General features: G+C 50.0%; 1 long non-coding RNA gene across 21 annotated transcripts in view; it reads left to right on the top strand.

Moving 5' to 3' along the window:
• The window catches only part of LOC128853251 (uncharacterized), a 262,276-nt gene extending 242,612 nt beyond the window's left edge, over positions 1 to 19,664 (top strand). For 11 of the 21 annotated variants that reach the window (XR_008451642.1, XR_008451653.1, XR_008451652.1 and 8 more), the window contains 5 exons: positions 860 to 1,072; positions 3,038 to 4,628; positions 5,473 to 5,639; positions 8,122 to 8,278; positions 12,875 to 15,042. This is a non-coding gene — a long non-coding RNA (uncharacterized LOC128853251). Of the gene's footprint in view, positions 1 to 859; positions 1,073 to 3,037; positions 4,629 to 5,472; positions 5,640 to 8,121; positions 8,279 to 9,515; positions 11,494 to 12,874; positions 15,043 to 16,525 lie in introns of those variants that run through there. The other 10 variants (XR_008451643.1, XR_008451647.1, XR_008451650.1 and 7 more) reach the window with 10 other exon arrangements.
• The last annotated feature ends 943 nt before the right edge of the window (positions 19,665 to 20,607 follow it).

Below are 20,607 nucleotides of genomic sequence, written 5' to 3'. Positions count from 1 at the left end.
TCACTGGGTTATTACCTCCGAGTGGCTACTTCCACCAGCATAAGCTGGTTTATTGTCTGCTCAGAGCAATTATGGATTGGGATAATTCCTGCTGTGCTCTTTCATTGTGGAAGGAGCTGCTCTGCTCTGTGGCCAAGGTAACTTGAGGTGATTTGTGCTGCTGCGTTACCCATCAAGCTAATTAGGAGTGGGTGGCTGGTGCCCCACCATATGCTGGGACAGAAGGACCAGCGGCAGCCGAACACAGGCATTTTCTCAGTGTGAGAGAGATTCAAAGGAAAGTTTGTTCAGTGGAGCGGAGACTGGAGTTGGGTTTGTTCCTAGTACTAGATCATCTTTATTCACCAGCTGACAAAATGTTGGCCACCGCCTCCTCCCTTTGAGGGTGCAGGACTCTGCTGCCGTGTGTGTAGAGGAGTCCCGGCAGGGGGACTTGCGGTCCTGGTGGAAGATGCTCGTTGTCTTGTTCATCGCTGAAGCTTAGGAGGTCATTTGTCCCCTTATCTTATACCGTGAAGATGAGAGGGGAAAGCATTCCTCAGGATCCCCTTAGGAAAATCCTAAGATTTCCCCTAGGAAATTTCCCCTCACCTCGCTGGTTGGAGAGGGGAAAAGAGATGAAAATGCTTCTCTGAAGTTTGAAATTGAGACCTTCTCCTGGGCCTCGTGCACCTGCCGAGATCAGAGCGCCGGTGTCATCGTTTTGCCTCTTTGAACCGGGGGGATTTTCGCCCCAGGCATGAATATACACCTGGCGTCAACGTTAGAGGGCTCAGCCTGCAGGTTGCAAAAGTACCTGGTTATTTTTACTCCTTTGATACTTGATCTACTCTCAGAATCTTTCTCTTTTACTCCCTAGGAATCCCAAACAAACCTGCCACGGGCGCTTTTAAATAGCATTTATTGGTGGGGCACTGCCAAACCCCCTGAATTGTCCACGCACAAAAGGGTTCAGGATATCCCTTGCACAGCCCTGCGACTGCAGCCCTGCCTGGTACAGGATTTCTTCTGAAAACCTGAGGTTTTCATCCTGCAAGAGGAGCTGATTGGGCTTTCTAATCCACGTACGCAGGTAAGTAACAATGTGTTTATACATTCGCTTGCTAATAAGTAAATACCAAAGTGTGACACATTCAAGCACTTGCTAAAGCCACAACAAACACGTTTTTTCCCACAATTAGGAACCTGTGGATTAGGAAGGCATGATTTTTATTTATTTTTAATAGCACGCAATGAGGACAGATTAGCATGAAACTAAAATGCAATCACATGCTCTCAAAATCCTTTATGCCAAGACTCCATCCAAGTTCAGCACAAGTAGCAATGAACCTTTCTAAGGAGGCTTGATGATCAGAAGTCTTTTTTTCCTGCTGGCAGGGTTGAATTTCCAGTGTTGTACCTATATGTAAAACATTGCAGAACAGCATCATTTAGTTATTTACCCCATTATTAAAATTGGCCCTTTGAACCCACAGAAGTCTCTAGCTGTCTGGCACAGAGAAGTCCTGCTGGACTCACTTATTGGAGCTCCGTTGGGTTTGACGCTAAGCCCATACCCTGGGCTTGGTCAACATCTGCCCATTTTCCGAAATGTTCTTCTGCAGAGGATGGCTTCATGTTTGCTTTGCTCTTCAAACCTTGCCTGTGTGAACTCTCAGATATCCTTTCTGCAAGAAATGGATGGCTCGAACTGATCTGAATGGAGTCTATAAGATTTCACACCTTTCTTAGCACAGGCTGGACCACGGGGAATGTTGTTGGAGGGTACGGGGACCAGGAGAGCACAGGAAGCCACCTCTGTCCTGCTCCTCTCTGCTCTGCTTCTGCTGGGCAGCGTCCGGGGAGCTGGAGAACAGCCCTGCCTTGCCTGGTGGGGAGGCAGAGAGGACCAGGTAACAACTCTTGGGTCATGTTGCAGTCCCTGCTGCTGCCTTTTCTCATCAGCTGCATGAGATGAGCTCTCCTCTTCCGTGCAAAAATTTGCCTGGATCTAAGTTTTTGCTGCTACTGTGCCATCCCAGAGTGCGCTGAGGGACGAGTCATCACTGGTAATGATCTCTGTAGGTAACTCAGTGTCTGGATGGATCGTTTGAGCCCAGGATGACTTGGGAGACACATGGGAACCAGTGCCCAGCTGCCAAACGGCAGGAATGCAGGATGGCAGGAATGTCTCAGGTGCAGACGGGCACCTGGCTGTGGTGTCCTGGCAGGGGACTTGAGCTCTCCATCAGATAGTGAGGTAGCGGTGGTCTCCAGGGACTTCTCCTACACGAGACCAGTGTCTGAAACTCCTTTTCCCCAGTATTTTTGGCCTTTGGACTGCCTGCTCAGCTTCCTTCCCTTGCCTCCGGCTTCTCAAGCAGCCCCAGGGTTCAGCACGCCGAGTGCAGCTGCCTCCTGAGCACCCGTACGCATCGATGGAAACCATCCTACCGGGACCTGATGGCATTTGCAAATATTTGCTTTTTGTGAGGAAGTACCCTGGTTAAATGTAGGGTGATATTAACTCCGTCTTCTTTGTGTTGCCCCACGTTCCTCAGCTCCGTTCCCCAGCCCCTGAGACAGCTCTGCTGAAAGCAAATATGTCAGTCTTCCCTGCGCAGGGAATATTTTAAGGCTCTGAAAACAAAGTTTATTATAGCAAAGCTGCCAAAAGTGTAACCACTGCCATGCTAAAATATCCTCTGCCTCCTACATTTGTAACGTGGGAGTCTTTTATATCCTCTTTACTGCTGCTGAACCGTACATTTGTCTTGGCAGCAGATGTATATAGACTGGGACCTATTTCAGTGTCATGCAAAAGAGGTTCTTAGGTTAAAAGATATATTACAGCTTACTGGAAAGCTTGAAATTAACTGTGTGATGATGCCACACGAAGATAAAGAACCAGCAATTTTATTGAATTGTGATTTTATCCATATGGGCTGAAGGTTTGAACTGCGTTAGCATCTCCAAAGGTCTCCATTTGCTAAATTAACCGTTGAGTTTGGGGCTATGGTTGGAACAGGAAAGAGAGACCTTGTTTAACTGTTTCCAGGAAAGCACTGCCTCCTTCTGCACTGTACAGGAGTGACAAGAAGGCAGCCAAAACTGTCACCGCCTGGGCTGGTGCGAGGGCTTCAGGGAGGGCAGCCGCATCCTTTGCTCCCCGGCGCAGCGGCAGGAAAGACTTGGTCAGTCCCTGTGAAGCTCTGCTGTGGTTATTATTGATACCAAGCCCATAAATGTTAGTCCTTCAGCAGCCAAATTCCTCTGCGGTGGTGACAGATCTCTTACAGCCCCTGGATTTAAGCAGCAGCGCTGAGAGTGTCCTCGGATGGCCCAGGATTTTCTTGGCTCTCTGGCAGCGGCAGGCAAAGAGTTAACGATGGAAAAATATGTAATATATACGTTTAGGGGAAAGGTTTTTTTGGTTTTAATATATATTTTTTGCTTCACATCGCAGCTCTTGGCACAGCGTCCGCCGCCTCTAATCGCACCTTATAACTGCAGTTTAAATCACAGCCCGCGCGGCTGGGCCAGTTGGATCCAGTTTCGATTAAGCCATTTGATCTGCGATTGAGCAGACTTGCTGTCACCAAGCCAGTCCCCTGCTTGCACCTCTACAAACCGAGGCTCCCGCGGCAGCCCTGCTGCTCCCCGCACCGTGCAGGAGAACCCATGCAAGAGTGGGGCAGGGGGAGACCCCCGGCACCAGTGGACGGTGAAGCCCCAGTGTGGGGTGAGGCTCTTGGCAGGTTCTGGGGTGCAGCTTAAAATCTTTGGCTGTTTAATAGGTCAAAAAAAAAAAAAAAAAAGAGATTTGTAAGTTAAAGCAAAATTCCCTTTTTGCTCTTCAGTGTCATTTGTTCAAATGTTAACCCCTCGAAGACATTGGTTGCTGTGTTTTCTCTTACGCAGCCCTGAATGAGTACGCGGCTGCCTTTAATAAAGGATGAGATCTCGCCCTCTCCGTGGCGCATCGCTTCTCCCACAGCCCATGGGTTGGGGGCCACAGCCAAATAACATTGCCTGAGCTCTGCTTTGCTCTCTGCTATTAGCAAAGGAGCTGGGCTCCTGGTTTTATAGGCTTCAAAAAAATCACCCTTTATTGCTTAACTTAATGCACCTGCTGGTGCTCACGTTTAGCAGTAGGAAGCAAACGGTCTCAGACACGATCTCAGCTGCCTCCATCCTGTCCATCGCTGCTCCCGGAACACTCATATGTGCAGGGCAAGAGTGTGGAGGGGAGCGGTGGCTCAGGGTCCAGGACTTCATCACCAGGCTTCTGGTTTAGCTCTTTTTATTTGCAGCCATTTTGAACACTGAATAAAGCTGGAAAACTAGCATCGAGCCATATAAATCCAAGCCGGTCTCCTAAGTCAGATGTGTTTGAAAGCAGAATTGCAGCTGCAACAGGGAAAAAATATATTCCCTAGCATTTCCTGCCATTTTTTTGAATCAATCCTTTAAAAAAGCACTGGTTTGGGTGGGAAGTTTGTTTGGGTTAATTTATTCTAATAATGGGATAATTTTTTCTTCCCCTTCATGTGCCACTGAACCGCACAAGACGAATGCAGCCTCCGTACGCTGAATCACCATTCGTGGACTCTGAGCTCTAGAAGTTGATTTTACCACTTCAATAATAGGTAAAATTAAATGAATTAGTGGCAGAAGCAAGGGAAATGATGAGTGAGGAGAACTAGGGCTCCAGAGCCAGGGTACTGCTTCAGACGAGGCTGCAGCAGGCGATGGTGTCCGGCTCTCCCAGCAGAGATGGCTGCAGTGAAATAACCCAAGGTTCTATTTAAAATTACTTGAGTTAATTAACTGAGCAGCCACAGCATGGCTATTTTCTCCGTGTGCCCTGGCTCTTTGTGCTCCTCTCCAGGGGAAGAAAGTGTCGTTGAACCCATCCATTGGCAATGCCGTTTCTCCGAAGCAGGGGTTGTCACTCTTGGTGTCCCGTCAGCTCTGCGATTCTCACTGAGCCTCAGCTGGGACTGAAGACTTTTAGACCTTGTGAGAACATTTTCTAGATGCAGAAAACTGAGAGAAGGAAATACTGTGGAGAGTTTCTATCTTAGTGCCCACAGAGGGGTGGTGTTGCCCTCCTTCTGCCTGCTGCGAGCCCAGGATCGGGACATGGTACTGGGTGGCACCTGCGAAGGGAGGGTGGGCTGGCTGCGCAGTACCCGTTTGAATCCTCAAAAGTGATGTCAAACCAGATTTTCACTTCTCTTTTTTTATGTGCAGCAGGTCAGGTCCTGCTCTGGAAGTCACTGGATTGTGGATCAGCCAGGTAGCTGCTGCTGGCCCATGGAAAGGTTTCTGGAGTGGGTTGGTTTTTTTTCAGCCAACCCATTCAGGAAAGAATAAGCTTTTATTTTCTTAGCCATCACTTTCTGCAGCCTGTGTCAAGCTAACAATGGCTGGGTATTCCTCCGAGGGTGTAAAATAAGCTCATTCATCCTTTCTCTCTATTTGTTGTAGGGAGAACAAAACAACAACAACAAAAAAATAAAGGAAAGAAAAATCCACCGAGCTACTGTTTGCTTTCCAGACGGAGCCTGTGGTATGGCAGCAGCGGCCAAGCGCTGCTCTGGGTCAAACACAAAGGCGACGTGCCATTTGTGTTCACTCAGCCACTTGGATGCAGGGTAAGGGAGAAGGCAGGAATGTCAGTGGGAGCCTCTTGTGGGCTCCTCGTTGCCGAAGGGAGCCTCCCTCCCACCGCCTTTGCTGGAGCTCTGTAATTTCTAGCAGGATCACGTTAACCACAGACCACGCAGGGAGCAGGGATGGGGTTTCAGTCCGTAGCCACCTTCCCATTGAGTCAGGGCTGAATCACCACCCTGCGCTAAGCACAAAGGCCCACGGTGCTGCTGGAGGTGCTGTTTGGATGGTGGTTTTAAACTAAGGGAGGGGAGATTTAAACTGGATAGAAGGAAGAAGTTTTTTACAATGAGGGTGGTGAAACGCTGGCACAGGTTGCCCAGGGGAGCAGTGGAAGTCCCATCCCTGGAAACGTTCAAGGTCAGGTTGGATGGGGCTCTGAGCAACCTGATTCAGTTAAAGTTGTCCCTGCTTCTGCAGAGGAGTTGGACTGGATGACTTGTAAAGGTCCCTTCCAACCCAAAGCATTCTGTGACCCCTACCCATGGCAGGGGCTTGGAACTAGATGATCTTTAAGGCCCCTTCCAACCTTAACTATTCTATGGTTCTGTGATTCTATGATTCTATTGTATGAGTCTGTGCAGCGGGAGCTCAATCAGCATCGATGGTGGGGATGGATGGGGGGACGCTGTCACTTGGCATGTGGCAGTGGCCTGATGTTGCCATGCAGCAAATGCCGGGTTCAGGGGGAAGAAAACGAAATGACATCTCTGTCTTTGGAAAGATGGCAAACAAATCGCCTGTGTCCCTGGGAAAAGACTTGGTGGAGGTGTTTGTGTGCTACCCCAAACCTCCCTGCCAGTGACAGGAGACCAGTGAGGAAAAAAGTCTCCAGTGTTACTGTGGACAAGGATGGCAGCACTGCAAACAGCTTTGCCTGCCAGGAGCAAAATGCTGGAGAATGTGTATCCAAGCATTTGGAAAGTCTTGCAGGGTTATCTGGGAAAAGTGGTTGAGTAGTTGGCCATCCTGGAAAGCCACGGGAAGGAGCATCAGTTGTGTATCTGCAGCTGCAGGTGGAGGTGGGGACGCACTGACGCGAGAGTTGACCCCGTTACCACCCAGATTTTAGCAGCCACTGAAATCCTGGTGTTCAGTCTTACATAAAATTAGGTGAACTCATGGACACTTGGATGGAAGCACTTAAAATATCCTTGTCTTGTCACTTGGCCACAAGCTCTGCCTGCACCACTTCCCACCAGAGGCAGTGCTAGTGGCTTTGAACTGTGTAGGGGAAAAGGAAGTTGTGGGTGCTTAAAATAAAGGTGAAAGCCTGGAGAAGGAATGGTCTTGAGAAGCACTGTATTAGACTGATTAGATTGGAGGGTTAGGATTAACTTTCACTCAGTAGTTTCCCCCCTTTCCATAGACAGTCCAAGAAACACCAGTTCTCACTGGCACTGCAGCTGCCTTGAAGGTCTTGAGACGTCAGATCTCAACCCTTAGCCCACTTCTTTCCAGGTTTGAGGAGACCCGTTATGTTGACTAATCTGGGATAACCTATGGGCACATTTCCATGGCTTTGCCATCAGGCAGGACTGGTTGGAGTGGCTTGGCTTGGAGATGCCATCCAAAATGCAGGAATCACACCAGAGGAGAGGGAAGACTGACAGGAATGGTTAAGGAAGGGAAGGAGTGGAGCAGACATTCCTCCCATCCTTCCAGCAGGTTTAGGGCCTATTCTTTGGTGCGTTTTCAGGTCCAAAAGCAAAGCAACCATCCATCCTGCTGAATTCCTCCCAGATTCTCCCGTCTTGGCATGACCGGTATGAACACCGGCAGCTGGAAGACTGAAATAGCAGCTAGCATTGCTTAGTCCCCACTGATTTGTCCTGTGGTTTTTCCACGTCCTTTAATCTCCACTAAATAATCCCTCACTTCCTTGTGGTCTTTCTAATTCCATGCTCTGCACTGGCGCTTCCTGTAAACAGTGGGGCTGGTGGCTCATGCATGGCCACCACCGTGTAATTGAGGCTCTCCCCAGCCACGCAGAGGGCAAGTGATAGGGCTGTTTTTCAGGCTGGATGTGTCCATGTCCAAAGGCTAAACAATGGAAATGCCTGATTCTCTGGTCTGTCCAGCTGGGAGAAGTCAGGGCTGGCACTGATGAGGCCGGTGAATAAGACAGGTGTAAAAACAGCCCGTGTGAGAGCATCAGGACCAGGCACCCAACGAATTGCACCATCTGGCTTCCAGCAGTCATGATTAGGCCAGTGTTTGAAAGCAAAATTGGACTAAATTATGGGCAGTGAGGTTCCTCCAGCACACATTTACACTGGTGATTGTTCTTCCATGCACAATCTGTGACCAGACCTTGCTCAGCCCTTGAGTGCCACGTCTCTGATCTAAAAGTTTGAGTGAACTCCTAAAATTAAGGGCAGAGTTGGGAGATGATGGACTTGTGCTGAATGAAAGTGTTTTCTGATGTTTGTCATTCCATGGACTTGTTTCTTTGCACTCTTGTAGGTAAGAGGCCTCCAGATCCACTAGGACACTGACAGCAAAGGAGGTTGAGGAGGTATTTTTCAATCAAAATATCTTCAGCTGCTTTATGACATCAGTAGCTGTAAGATTTGGGTATTGGACACCCATCTTCAAGCCCAAGAGAATTTATTCGCTCCAGGTGAGTTTGCATTAAACCACTGGTGTATCAAAGAGGGTTGTGACAAGATAGGCTGTCCTTCTCAGGTGGCACGGCTTTTCCTCCTGTCTGAAAGCTCATCTCTCCAGGTTTCTGTTGACCCGTGGATCCTTCCACAGGTACCGAAGTATCAAACAAACCATTTCTGCAGGAGCGTCTTTGCTCTCACTGTTATCTTGGGCTCTCATTTGTGCTTGCTCTCACCATCCTTGTGCACGGGGCGTCTGCACGTGCATGGCTGGAAGGTGATGGTGTCAGTGTGCTTACAAAGATGGTTCTGGTGATGGATGGGTGCAGTCCTACCAGCCCTGCCAATATTTCTTAGAATCATAGAATGGTTTGGTTGGAAGAGACCATAAAGATAATGCAGTTCCAACCCCCCTGCCCTGGGCAGGGACACCTTCCACTGGATCAGGTTGCTAATATTGCAACTTGCAATTTTAATGTTTCCGTATCCACAGCGATACACAACCATAAGCAGGGTCTTATAACCAAACGATTAACACATGCTCCTTCCCAGCATGGCTGCTTCCAGAAACCTCCAGGTTTGATCTGCTGGCTAGTTCAAGCAAAGCCCAATTTGTTTATCTTCTTTCCAGAAGCTCCGCACAGCTAAGCTGTGACAGCAGGAGGAAACCTGCTCAGTCTTTCAGCATTAATGTCTCAATTATCAGAGATGTTTCAATTATCAATTATTGATGTCTCAATTATCACTGGCTTCTTCCATATGAGGACTGCACGTGTGTGTGTTGGCACTCCCTAAAGTACTTTTGGAGCTGAAGCGTAAGCAGGGATTCAGTTTGGTGTGGCATTGGGGGCACTGAAAGAAACTCCAGGGGGAAAGGCCAACCTCAATTTGGGTCATTAAATGCCACTTAATGTCTGTTACCTTGTTTAGAATGGGACAGTCAATAGTAAATATGCAGTAGTGCTGAGTTTTCCCATTAAATGCCAGTGGGTTGTCTCTCAGGGAGCTGCATCCTGCAGCTGGCGTGAGCACTGAGTGTCCTGCTCCACGTGTTCCACTATAGACTAAAAGAAGCTTGGGAAAGCTCGTGTGAGGAAGCAGGTGGGAAGTTTGGGTTTCTGGCTGCCCACACAGCTTGCAGAAATCCCAGAGCATCCCATGGTGATCAGGTGGGGAGATAATTTCCTTATCCCTTGAAGGACTGGGAATTGCTGGGGTTTTTCATGACCACCTTTCTGCCTTGCGAAGCAGCTGCTGCATCATGACCAGTCTGAGCTGTTGGCTGAACCATAGCCTTAAGCAAAGTCTGACTAAAACACAACTCCCACGAGCTGTTTGATGGTTCCCTGAGTCCTCTTGAAAGCATCACAGGTGTGGATGAAATTACCCCATTCTGTATGGATTTATGCCTGCTCTCGTTGATCTCCCTGGCCTTGGGCTGACCATGTGCCTCCACCGCTCCATTTTTTACAGCAGTGGGGATGTGAGAAGCCTTAAAAGGGGCAGAAAGGCTTTGCCTGAGCAGCAGTAGGAGCCCCTGAGACCTGAAGCAAATAATCCTTGCCTGGAGCTGGTCCCTTTGGCTCCAGGCACTGCTGAGTTTGCTGGTGGAGAAAACCACGGCGTTGGATCAAAACACTGTTAAAGCAGACTTCACAAAAGCGAATAGCTAGTGGTCAAGAAGAGCTGCCAGAGTCCCGCTTCCTCAGTAACTAATAAAAGTGCTTTTTAACACAATTAATGTGATGTCTTGCTAAAGACTGAAGGAAATTGGGATTGAGACATTTGTATTTTGACAGACTCTGTGGAAAACTTCTGTTCAGACTGAACAGGAATGAAACCAATAAATTTCTGAAGAAACTTTCTCAATTCAGCCTTCAGGATAATAGATAGGCTGTTCTGACTGCGGATAAATAAACCCTGTTTTCATAAGCGTTTAAGGACCTGCGGGATGACGAAGTGGAACATACTTCAAGTCTCCAAAGATGGGAAGTGGCTTCTGAGTCAAATGCCCTCCTGTGCCAGGGCTCGTATTTCAGGCTGAGATCACTCTTTTGTGACTTGTTGACAGGTTTTTTGTTGTACTTTGAAGAAAAAAAAAAAAAAAGGGAAAACGGCCCAGGCTGAAAATAGCAGTGAAACATTCCCCAATTGGCCAACCTGTTCTTCAGGAAAACTTCCCAGGGAATATAAAGCTCCAGCTGCAGCCCCAAAAATGTCAGCTAAGAAGCAGCACATCGAGCAATGACTGGAGTGGAAAAAAAAACTATTTTGGGTGATAGCCCCTTCCTGAGCATCGTTTATCTCTTGTGGTGAAGGTGACTATCTGAGGAAGGAAGGAACGAATGAACAAACGAACGAATGTGGGTTCCCATCAGAAAGTGCTTAGAGGATGGACTCTTGAGGTGGGAGCAACTCACTCTCTCTTTGCCTCCCTCTCTTATAACCAACAACCCTACTTGCAATCCCTGCGCTCTCTGGCAGCGGCTGCAGCCACTCCAAAGGCAGGTGGTGAAAAGGCTGGACCAGAGCTCACGGCCTTCTGGAAAAGCAAAGTGTTTGTGCAAGGCTTAATTCTGCCAATGAAACCAGACCAGATGCAACCCAGAGCCATGGGTGAGGAGCAATGCTGAAGCATTAGCATTGAGCTTTATCTGCTTTGTTCTCCTGCATACCTACCAGCTGATGTGAACTGTTGGGTGTGGGGGACAGAGGCCAGCAGGATATGCTGTATTTGAACTAAATATTTATTTGCACTGAATATTCAAGCTGAGAGAGTTGGGGTTGTTCAGCTTGGAGAAGAGGAGGGTCTGAGGATACCTTAGAGCGGCTTCCGGTACCTGAAGGGGGCCACAAGAAAGCTGGAGAGGGGCTGTTCACAAAGGCTTGGAGTGATAGGATGAGGTGAAATGGCTATAAAGTGGAAAGGGGCAGATTTAGACTACACGTAAGGAGGAATTTCTTCATAATGAGGATGGTGAGGCCCTGGCCCAGGTTGCCCAGGGAAGCTGTGGCTGCCCCATCCCTGGAGGTGTTCCAGGCCAGGTTGGATGGGCCTTGGGCAGCCTGGGCTGGTGGGAGGTGTCCCTGCCCACGGCAGGGGGATTGGAACTGGAGGATATTTACAGTCCCTTTCAACTCAAACAATTCTGTGATTCTGTGACTATAAAGTCACATTTCTGGAGGAAAAAAAGAGGTGAGTCGCCTATGCAGCGCGGAGCCCAAAGCAGGCTAACAGGGTCCAAACGGGTATGGGCGCCTGCCGTGGCACATGGCCGAGGGACGGTCCTGGCAGAAGGGCAGCATGTTGGAGCAACGTGCCTCCAAGTCAAACGCCAGTGTGATGGCCGAGGCACTGAGACTCAGAGAAGAGACACCAGAGCATTCCAAGGAATGGCTCCATGCCACGAGGAGCTCCGTCTCTCTGATTTCTCAAAGAGAAAGAGGAAGGGAGAGTGGGTCAGAGCTTGTGATGGACGACGGAGATGGAAATGGGGGAGTAATGGGATTTAAGGCAAATTCTTATAAGATGACTGAAAACGCGCCCAATGAATCCAGCCTGTGAAAAAGGCTCTATTATTTAAAAGTCATTAATCAGGGAAGTAACTTAGCAAAGCTTATGCTGATCCTCTGCTGCTGAGAATGTTTTGATCAAGACTGATCCCTCCTCCCCCCCACACAGTAGATGCTCTAATTTGTGTGGAAATCAATTCAGGTCTGAGCTACCCCAGGGAGGAGCCTGGATGGCTGCAGCAACCCACCCTGCCTGCGACTGGATTAGGGAAAGGCAGGCTGTCCTTGCCAAGGAGCCGAGGGGGGAGCAGCGGAGGTTCTGGAGGAGGTGCTGAGGCTTTGACTCATGTGCAGAAGATCGCCCAAGAGCAGGAAGATGCAGCAGCATCCCTCCTGGTTGGTATGTGGGCTGCCCTGCACCTCTGCTGCTGCCGCAGCAGCACCTCCTGGGCTCTGCCTGCTGCTGGGGAGGTAAAGGGGGCTTTATTCTACATAAGGAAAGAAAATAATCTGCTTGTAAGTAAACAGCTCACACTCTGGCTGGCTGCAGGAAACGTGTGCTCCCGCCACCAGAGACACCACAGTTGCTACAGCAACTGCAAAGCGCAGAGTCCCACCAACACCCTCCTCCTGCCACCCCAAAATGAAGCAGAGCAGGGAAGGTGATGGTGGGGAGACAAAGCAGCTGGTAAGGATGACCCTCAGCAGTCAAGACCAGGGCTGCTACACACTCTGCTCTTGTCCCATCACAGCCGGCGCCCCGGCACTGCTGCGTTTCCATCAGTGCCGATGAGCAGTGGTTTTCCAGGTCAATATGATTTCATTCATCAGATCTGCCACCCAGTCTGCCTTGTTGCCCCAGGGGATCTGCAGGAGGGCCATGTTCAGCTGCTGGGGACGGTGCTGTCGGGGTGGAGATGCTGGGGATGCTGCGAGGAGCACCACAGTGAGGTGGAGCAGTGGAAGCTAAAATCTAGCGCTGTGCCGTCCTGCCTTGATAAAAGCATATGGTTTGCCCTGGTGCTCCTCTCTTAAATATTTAATGGCATGAGGAAGAGCTGTTTTAAGAAACACTTCAGTCCTGTCTCCATCCTCAGCTGTGGCAGAGACCATCCCTGCCTGCCGAAGATTTCCAGGAAGCCGGAGCTGCCTTGGATGGTGGATTTGGGAGCCCTCAATTGACGTGGCCCCACACAAAGCAGTCCCGTGCATCAGTGATGGGTTTCCAGCCTCCAGGAGGAGGTTTGCTGGCTTCTACTGCTGCCTAAAAATACCTTGGTGACTGCTGAATCTAGCGGTTCAGGGTTCAGCATGTGCTGCTGTCTTTTAGGTGGGTCATAATTTCACTCCCATCAGCAAAGCACTTTGAAGATGAGAGTGCTAAGGGTTACTGGCTTCATGCCTCTTGCCTCCAGCTCCCTGGGTTAGAGGTGCGGGTGCAGGGCTGGGGGGTGCTGTGCTCTGTGGGCTGCCCTGCCTCTGGCAGCACGGACAGCCCTTTCCTACAGGTTTGGAAAGGGTTTGCATGCAGGCTCTTTCCAAAGCCCCCAAATCGGGCTGCCAGCCAGGGTTTCAGCCCTCCTCAGAGGGAGCGCAGGATGCACAGCACCTGGCAGGATCAGGCCCTTCTTATCTCCCTCCCCCTCCACAGCTCCACTTGAGCAATAACCTACTTTCTCCCTTTGTGGAAAGAACGTCTTGGATTACGTTGCTGCAAATGAAAGGTTTCAGTCATGGTATCAGATGATAAGCAGGTAAGCAGCGGGTTTAATGTCAACTTTTTTGGCAGCCTCTTTATTCCCTCTCTGCTTTGTACAAACAAACCATTTTTTTTTGTGGAAGTTCATTTTCCTTTTTAGCCACAGCATTTGTCAACACGGCTTCCCAATAATCTTCTCTGCACAGATAAAGGCGAGCCGGCAGCCAAACCAGATCCCTCAACTCGAGGCTGAGCACCAGCCTGCTGCCCACTCCAAAACCCACAGTCAGTTCATTAAAGGACTCTCTCCTCTGTGGAAGCCCCATGGGCAGAAGTTGTGCCCACGTAACAGATCCTAAATCCCAGGATGACACTCACTCATCCTTAACTCCTTCTTAATCAGCCCAGTGCGATTCAGGCACGGGCATCAAACCTCGCCCCTCGTGGAGGGTCTGGTGCATCATGTTGCCTTTCTGCCCTCATTAGGAAAATCAGGGCATTATCCACTGAACTCCCATTCACGATATAGGACGGGAAAGTGAAACTTGAAATCACTTTGGCTGCCTCCTTTACATGTTCATTCTCTTTTTGGCCTCATAAGGGTCAAAGCAACATTCTAAATGCTGTATCACAGGATCACAGAATTTGGGTTGGAAACCCACCCAGTCCCACCCCTGCCATGGGCAGGGACACCTCCCACTGGATCAGGGGCTCCAAGCCCCATCCAACCTGGCCTGGAACCCCTCCAGGGATGGGGCAGCCACCACTGCTCTGGGCAACCTGGGCCAGGGCCTCCCCACCCTCATAGCAAAATGTTTCTCCCCAAAATCTCATCTCCATCTCCTCTCTTTCAGCTGAAAACTGTTCCGTCCATCCTGTCCCTGCACTCCCTGATCCAGAGCCCCTCCCCAGCTTTCCTGGAGCCCCTTTCAGCACTGGAAGCTGCTCTGAGTTTCCCCCAGAGCCTTCTCTTCTCCAGGCTGAACAACCCCAACTCTCTCAGCCTGGTTTCAGAGAAGGTGCTCCAGCCATCGCATCATCTTTGTGGCCTCCTCTGGACTTGTTCCAACAGCTCCACATCTTTCCTGCACTGAGGACTCCAGAAGTGAATGCAGAACTCCAGGTGAGGCAGGAGAAGGTGCTGGCTGGACCGGGTGAGGCAGCACCCACCCTCACAGCCCCATGCCTGGCTGCTTCCCTATGGTGCCTCAAACCACCTGGTTTGGAAGACTTTAACTTACAGCCTTGTTAACTGCTTCGTATCTGCTAATTTGCACCATCCCACCCCCGGCAACATCAGAAAACCCTCCAGCAACGTGAAGGCGGTGTGAGCTGTAATGCCTTTGCTGCTGAGCTAAATAGCATCAGGGCTCGTTTTGCTGCTTAGAAATCTTTAAGGAATCAAACGGGTCGATGAATAATCCATCTTAAAAAATCATAACAGAGGTGCTGGGTAATTGGATACAACATTGGCCTAAATTTATACACCAAGGGTAATGGAAAACAAAATTAAAGGGCCCTGCCCGGTGCAAGCTGGGTGCCGTATGGTTTGAATCCTGGTAACAGCCCCTTTTGCCCGCACAGAAATGGTGCGCAGGTTCTGACAGCCTCCACGGGCACTGATTCTTTTCCCCAGTTTTTGGCTTTTAAACCTCAGCAGCACTAAAATGTGCCATGGGCTCCCAGCGGGCACATGCAGCCCATGGAGTGAACTGCAGCCCAAACAACTCTCTGAACAGCTGGAGCTCTGTGTCCTTCTCACAATAAGTTCCTCCCTCCCGAACAGTGTTTCAGAGGATTGCTAGGATTTGAGGAGAGAGGCGGCTGGCTGGAAGCAAGACAGGCTCCAGGTTTATCCTTGAAAGCCCCTGGTGCTGCAGAGCCTGGGGCTGCATTTGGCAGCTTTCCCGGTGGGAGAAAGAGGCTGAGGGCTGCCTCGTGCTGTACAAACTCACCAATCCTCTCACTAGACAGCTAAATTGGAGAGAAATCTCCCTATTAACAACACATAAATCTGGCCAAAATCTGAACACCTTTCTGGGCAGGAGGAGAAGCAAAAGTTCAGAACAACTTAAAGTAAGACTGTTCTGTGCTCCTGGCTAGAAAGAAACCGTGTTGGAGCTCTCCCGTAGCGTGCCTGGCTGGCCTGATGGGAAGCGTGGGGTGCTGAGCAAGGCTGTGCTGTGCTTTTCAGCACAACGGATGCAAAAATCAGGTCAAAAATAACCCCATCCCAACGTCAGCAGCAGAGCTGAGAGGAACCAGAAGTCCTGAGCTGTTTCGAAGTCAAGTTAAATAATAAAGCAGAGAAATGAATAAATTAGCTCAGCATCTATTTAGGTCAGCCTTCTCTGTTTCTCCCAGCCGCCTCTGTGTGCCTCCTCCCCGCAGCGATCAGCTGCTCTGCACACGCTGTGCCTGCAGATCTGCTCACTCCTTCCCAACAGCCGGGCTCTCGGGCAGTGCGAGCTGAGCAGGTGTCACATCGGTTGCACACATTCACCCCAGCCTTGGGGAGCGACAAGCGCTTCCTCTTCTGTTACTGGGGCAAAAAGATCCCATTAAAGCAATAAGCGTGGGCTGAGTGCACACGGCTGCTCCCTTCCTGGCGTTATCCCCTGTCCACAGCTCTGCACGGAGCCGCAAGGTCCGGCTCAGTGGACTTGCAGCTGCCTGGAGCTGTGTCTCCATGCTCTCCTGCTCACCTGCTGCCAGCCCAGGTTGGCCTGGCCATCGTTCAGCTATTTTCCATTCCCAGTTTCCAGGCATGGCAGCGCCTCCACCTTTGCAGACCATCCTTCCCCACCTTGCCGGTGCTTCAGGCTCAGTGTCGCGACTGCAGTCATCGTTTGTTGGTTTGGGGACATCCAGCCAGATGGACCAGGCTGATCAACACAGAGGGGAATTGGGTTTTAAACCCCTAAGCTCCCCTCAAATCATTCAAATACCTCCAGAAAAATGCAACTACTGTGCATGTGTATCTTCATGTACGTTTCCCAAGCCTGAAAAGCCCTCTTTGATGTCCCTAACATCTCGTGGTGGTTTTCAGCTATCAGCAAGCTGGATTAACACTCACTAAGAAGGAATTTCTCTGCATTGAGGGCTGCTGCGCTCATCCCAGCTCCTGCATTGCCCCAACTTAAAGGAAACACAATCAAGCTGGTCCTCCACAACGCTGCAGGTAGCTGGAGAAGGTCTACAGTGATGAGCACAGCCAGGAGAAGCATCCGGGACGTAAGCAATGGAAAATGAGATGTTACTAAGTTTGGCCAGGCTTAGCTGGCTCCTTGCGGGTCCCAGCCTGTGAGTCACTGGTACGTGGGCCACCAGCACGGCCTCTCCTCTGGAGGAAGGAGTGGAGGTGGAAAAATAATGAGAGGAAACCAGTTGTTAGTAGTGCCAGCTCTGGGGAGAGTGGGAGGAGGTGGCAGGCCTGGAGAGAAAGGTCAGGGCTGCATTGCAGGCTGCTGCCTCATTTTTCCTCCTGCCTTCATGGTGGGAAGCTGCTTACAGGAACGTGCTCATGGAGGATGCGCAGAAGGACTGGGCCGATCTGAGAGATGGTTTCTGTAGGGAAACTAAGTCTCCAAGGGCAGCTAGGAGTGATGGAGCTTTTGTTCATGGTCCCTGCTCACCCCTCTTTTCTGGTTGCTCCTCTCATTTCTGCTGGGCTAAGCTTGATTACCCCTGTTGAAAGCAACTTTTGGTCCAGTATAAGCACTGTAAAAGAAGATATGCATTGCAGATGCACTTGCAACAAACACATCCACCTCGCCACTGTAGCTAAACACCAGCACAAAGAATTTGTTTCCTAATTCCTGCCCCATCGTAGCACTGATGCTCATCTGCAGGTAGCCCAGAGACTCCACTCTGGCTCTTTGCGCTGCTCCTTGGCAACAGTGATTGCAGGGAGGATTCAGTCAGACCAGGTGTTGAGCCAGCGTTCCTTGTCCGAAGGCAATGCAATGAAAATATTGCTGGGGAAAAGAAAAGATTGCAGCTCTCCAGGCTCTGCCAGTGCCCCAGCTCTCCTAATTGATGCTAATTGGAGTGCACCTAGCGGAGCATGCAAGCCTCCACTACTGCATAAGCAGAACAGTATTTCTTCATGTCTTTAAGAAAATTAGATGCCGGGGTGGGGGAAGCCACAGCCAGGTAGAGTGCCAGGGGGAAACTGCTGTGTGTCTGGCTGTTATTTGCTGGAGATGTGCCTTCTCCCTGACTGGGACCAGTGCTCCTGCTTTGAGCCCAGAGGGAGATCTGTAATGCTCAAGCTCCCTCTAGTGCCTGCACGCCCTGGTATCCCTGCTTCTCCAGGTGGCTTCTCGAACTAGCCATTTGGCCCGGTGGACTATCCATCACCCTCACTCCCCTCCAGCATCACCAGCTCACACTTCCAGCACAGCCAAGCCGTTTGCCCACAAGCTGGAAAAAGCCCTAAAACTGCCCCAAAGCCTCCATATCCCACCAATCATGGGACGTCTCGGAGACCTCTCTCCCAAGTGACAGGGGACAGGACAAGGGGGAATGGCCTGAAGCTCCACCAAGGGAGGTTCAGGTTGGATATCAGAAAAAAATTCTTCATGGAAAGAGTCATCAGGCACTGGAACAGCTGCCCAGGGAGGGGGTAGAGTCGCCTTCCCTGGAGGTGTTTAAGGAACGGGTGGATGAAGTGCTGAGGGACATGGTTTAGGGAGTGTTGGGAATGGTTGGACTCGATGATCCGGTGGGTCCTTTCCAACCTGGTGATTCTGTGATGATTCTGTGACCTGCCAGCTGGTTCAGCCTTGCCTTTCTTCACTGGCGGAAAGGAGGGCAACAAAGGTGACCATACCCCACAAAATGCTCTCCCTGATCTGGGCACAACTTTATCCACTGCGGCTTCTTTAGTCCCAACTTGCTCAACTGCTTGTGTCATGGCTCCAACACCAATAACTGCAGTGAGATACTGAGAGAACTTGAAAAAGGCAGCTGAAACCATAAAACTAACCGTTCTGTTTCTAATCTTGGGTGTGCTTTTCAACCTAAATGATTCTATGATTCCTACGAAGGAAGGCTCAGAAATGAGTGAAAAAGAGCAAGAATTTTCATGGGTACCTGGCAGGGTATTTCTTCCTGCCTTCTGCAATGCGGTGGAAGTGAACATGCTTCTGGGCTTCAGTTTTATCTTCCGCTGAGCTCGGCTCTCTGGGTTATCAGGGAATTAGGCTCCCTCTCTGCTGCCGGCGGTGATCAGCTGGCCACGGTGAGGCCTGAATATTTCAAGATCACAGCTCCCTACAGTGGAAAGGATTAAAAAAAAAAAACAAACCAGCTTAAAAAGCCAGAAGTTTGTGTATCAAGGAAGATTTTGTGGAGAACTCCATATTCCAGCCGCAAAAGAATATTCCTATTTTCACCTCTTTTTACACTGTTTGTTTCCACAGCTGCCCTGCGTGGAAAAAAAAATGAAGTCAAATACATGTTGCAATTTAGGTTTTGCTGGAAATAAGAAATGCTGAAATTAAATTGTATTAGCTTTCTTTTCGTGCCTGTTTTAATTTACATTTACCTTTCATTTCAACCCATCTACCAAGGATGATTTCTTTTTTCCCCATTGGTGTAATAGGATGAACCTGTTTGCAGGTGTCTGACCTCCAGGCAGAGCAGCTCATTGCTCTGCAAGCAGTCAGTCCCTGATGAAGTGTCTGGTTCTCTCTCCCATCTACTGCTCCAGGGGCTTTGGGCGCTGGGCTATTTTTTTTCCAGTCCAGGTTATTTTAGGCATTTCACTCTTGCCTCTCATCTTAAAATAAGGGCAATGCCATGAAAAGATGGCAGCGTTTTTCCATTCTGCCATGACGCAGAAAGGTCTGCGCCTTTTTTCACTCATTATTCAAAGGTTCTGTGACAGCCACATCCTAAATCTTCCTGTGTCTGGGGTAGCAGGAGCTACCGTGAGATCCGATTCCCACCCTTGGCCATCGGCAGCCAGACACCGGTGTTGGAAGGAAAACAGTCTTGGGGCTCCAGTCTGGTTGGCACTTTTGCAAAGGAGCTGCAGCATGAACAGACACAGCTTCATCCGTATTTGAACTCTCAGGCGGAGTTTCCAGCCAGAAAATATCAGATAAAAATAAACACACACAACGTTGCTCAGCGAAGAGCAATGAACTGTTAAACATTGGAATAACCTCCCCAGGGATGTAGGGGGGAGGGGGGGGGTCCTCTGGACTGGACACTTAGTATCATAGAATCATTAGGTTGGAAGAGACCTTAGAGATCATCAGCTCCAACCATACCTCTCTACTACTCAATCATGTCCCCAAGCGTGTCATCTGCCCACCTCTTTAACACCTCCAGGGGTGAGGACTCCACCTCCTCCCTGGGCAGCTGTGTTGGTGCCTGAGAATCCTTTAGGTGAAGACATTTTTCCTAATGTCCAAAGGCTCTTTAAACTCAGCTTGACAGGGTGCTGGGCTACCTCAGATCACCTAGCAGGGTTGGACCGGGCGATGCTTGAGGTCCGTTCCAACCTGCCATTCTATGATTCCGTGATCTCAGTCGTCACTTTGGTGTCTTTCAGATACTGAAGTATCCGAGCCTTGAGCTGTGTATTCGCAGGACTGAGGCTTGGAACGCGTAAGCTGGGGCAGTCAGACATTGCATCAAGGCCCCCTGAGCCGTGCTGGCTCCACCGCGGCCACAGCTGTGCTGGTGGGGCTTCGGGGTCATCAGTGCGGTACTGTCAAAGCTGCTCCTTGTTGGGAGTTGAAAGTGAAGAGAGCCCTGCTGCAGGCCTGTCCTCCATCCTCCACGCAAAACCAGGTGGTGTTTAATGGCTCTGCAGTGAGGAAAAACAGCCAATGTGGGGGTTTATTGCCCGAGCATGGCGCACACAGCCAAATCCACCCAGGGAACGGACTGAGGGCACCGACGCGGAGTGCAGTGGGGACCTCGAGGCGGCCTACGACCGGGGGGGACGACACTATGTTGGAGGTGGCTGTGTTAACAGGGAGACTTTTAAAGGGGGACAGTGTTGGGGCGATGTGTTGAGATCGATGCCATGAAAAAGGCCAAACTCAATAATCAGTGCCAATTTGATTATTAAGCAGGTATTGCTTTAATAAATAAATAACGATGCTGGACACA

This window comes from Cuculus canorus, chromosome 11 (genome assembly GCF_017976375.1).
Source record: "Cuculus canorus isolate bCucCan1 chromosome 11, bCucCan1.pri, whole genome shotgun sequence".
NCBI lineage: Eukaryota > Metazoa > Chordata > Aves > Cuculiformes > Cuculidae > Cuculus > Cuculus canorus.
The sequence above is the reverse complement of the archived record's forward strand: the minus strand, read 5'-3'. Positions and strand labels throughout refer to the sequence as shown.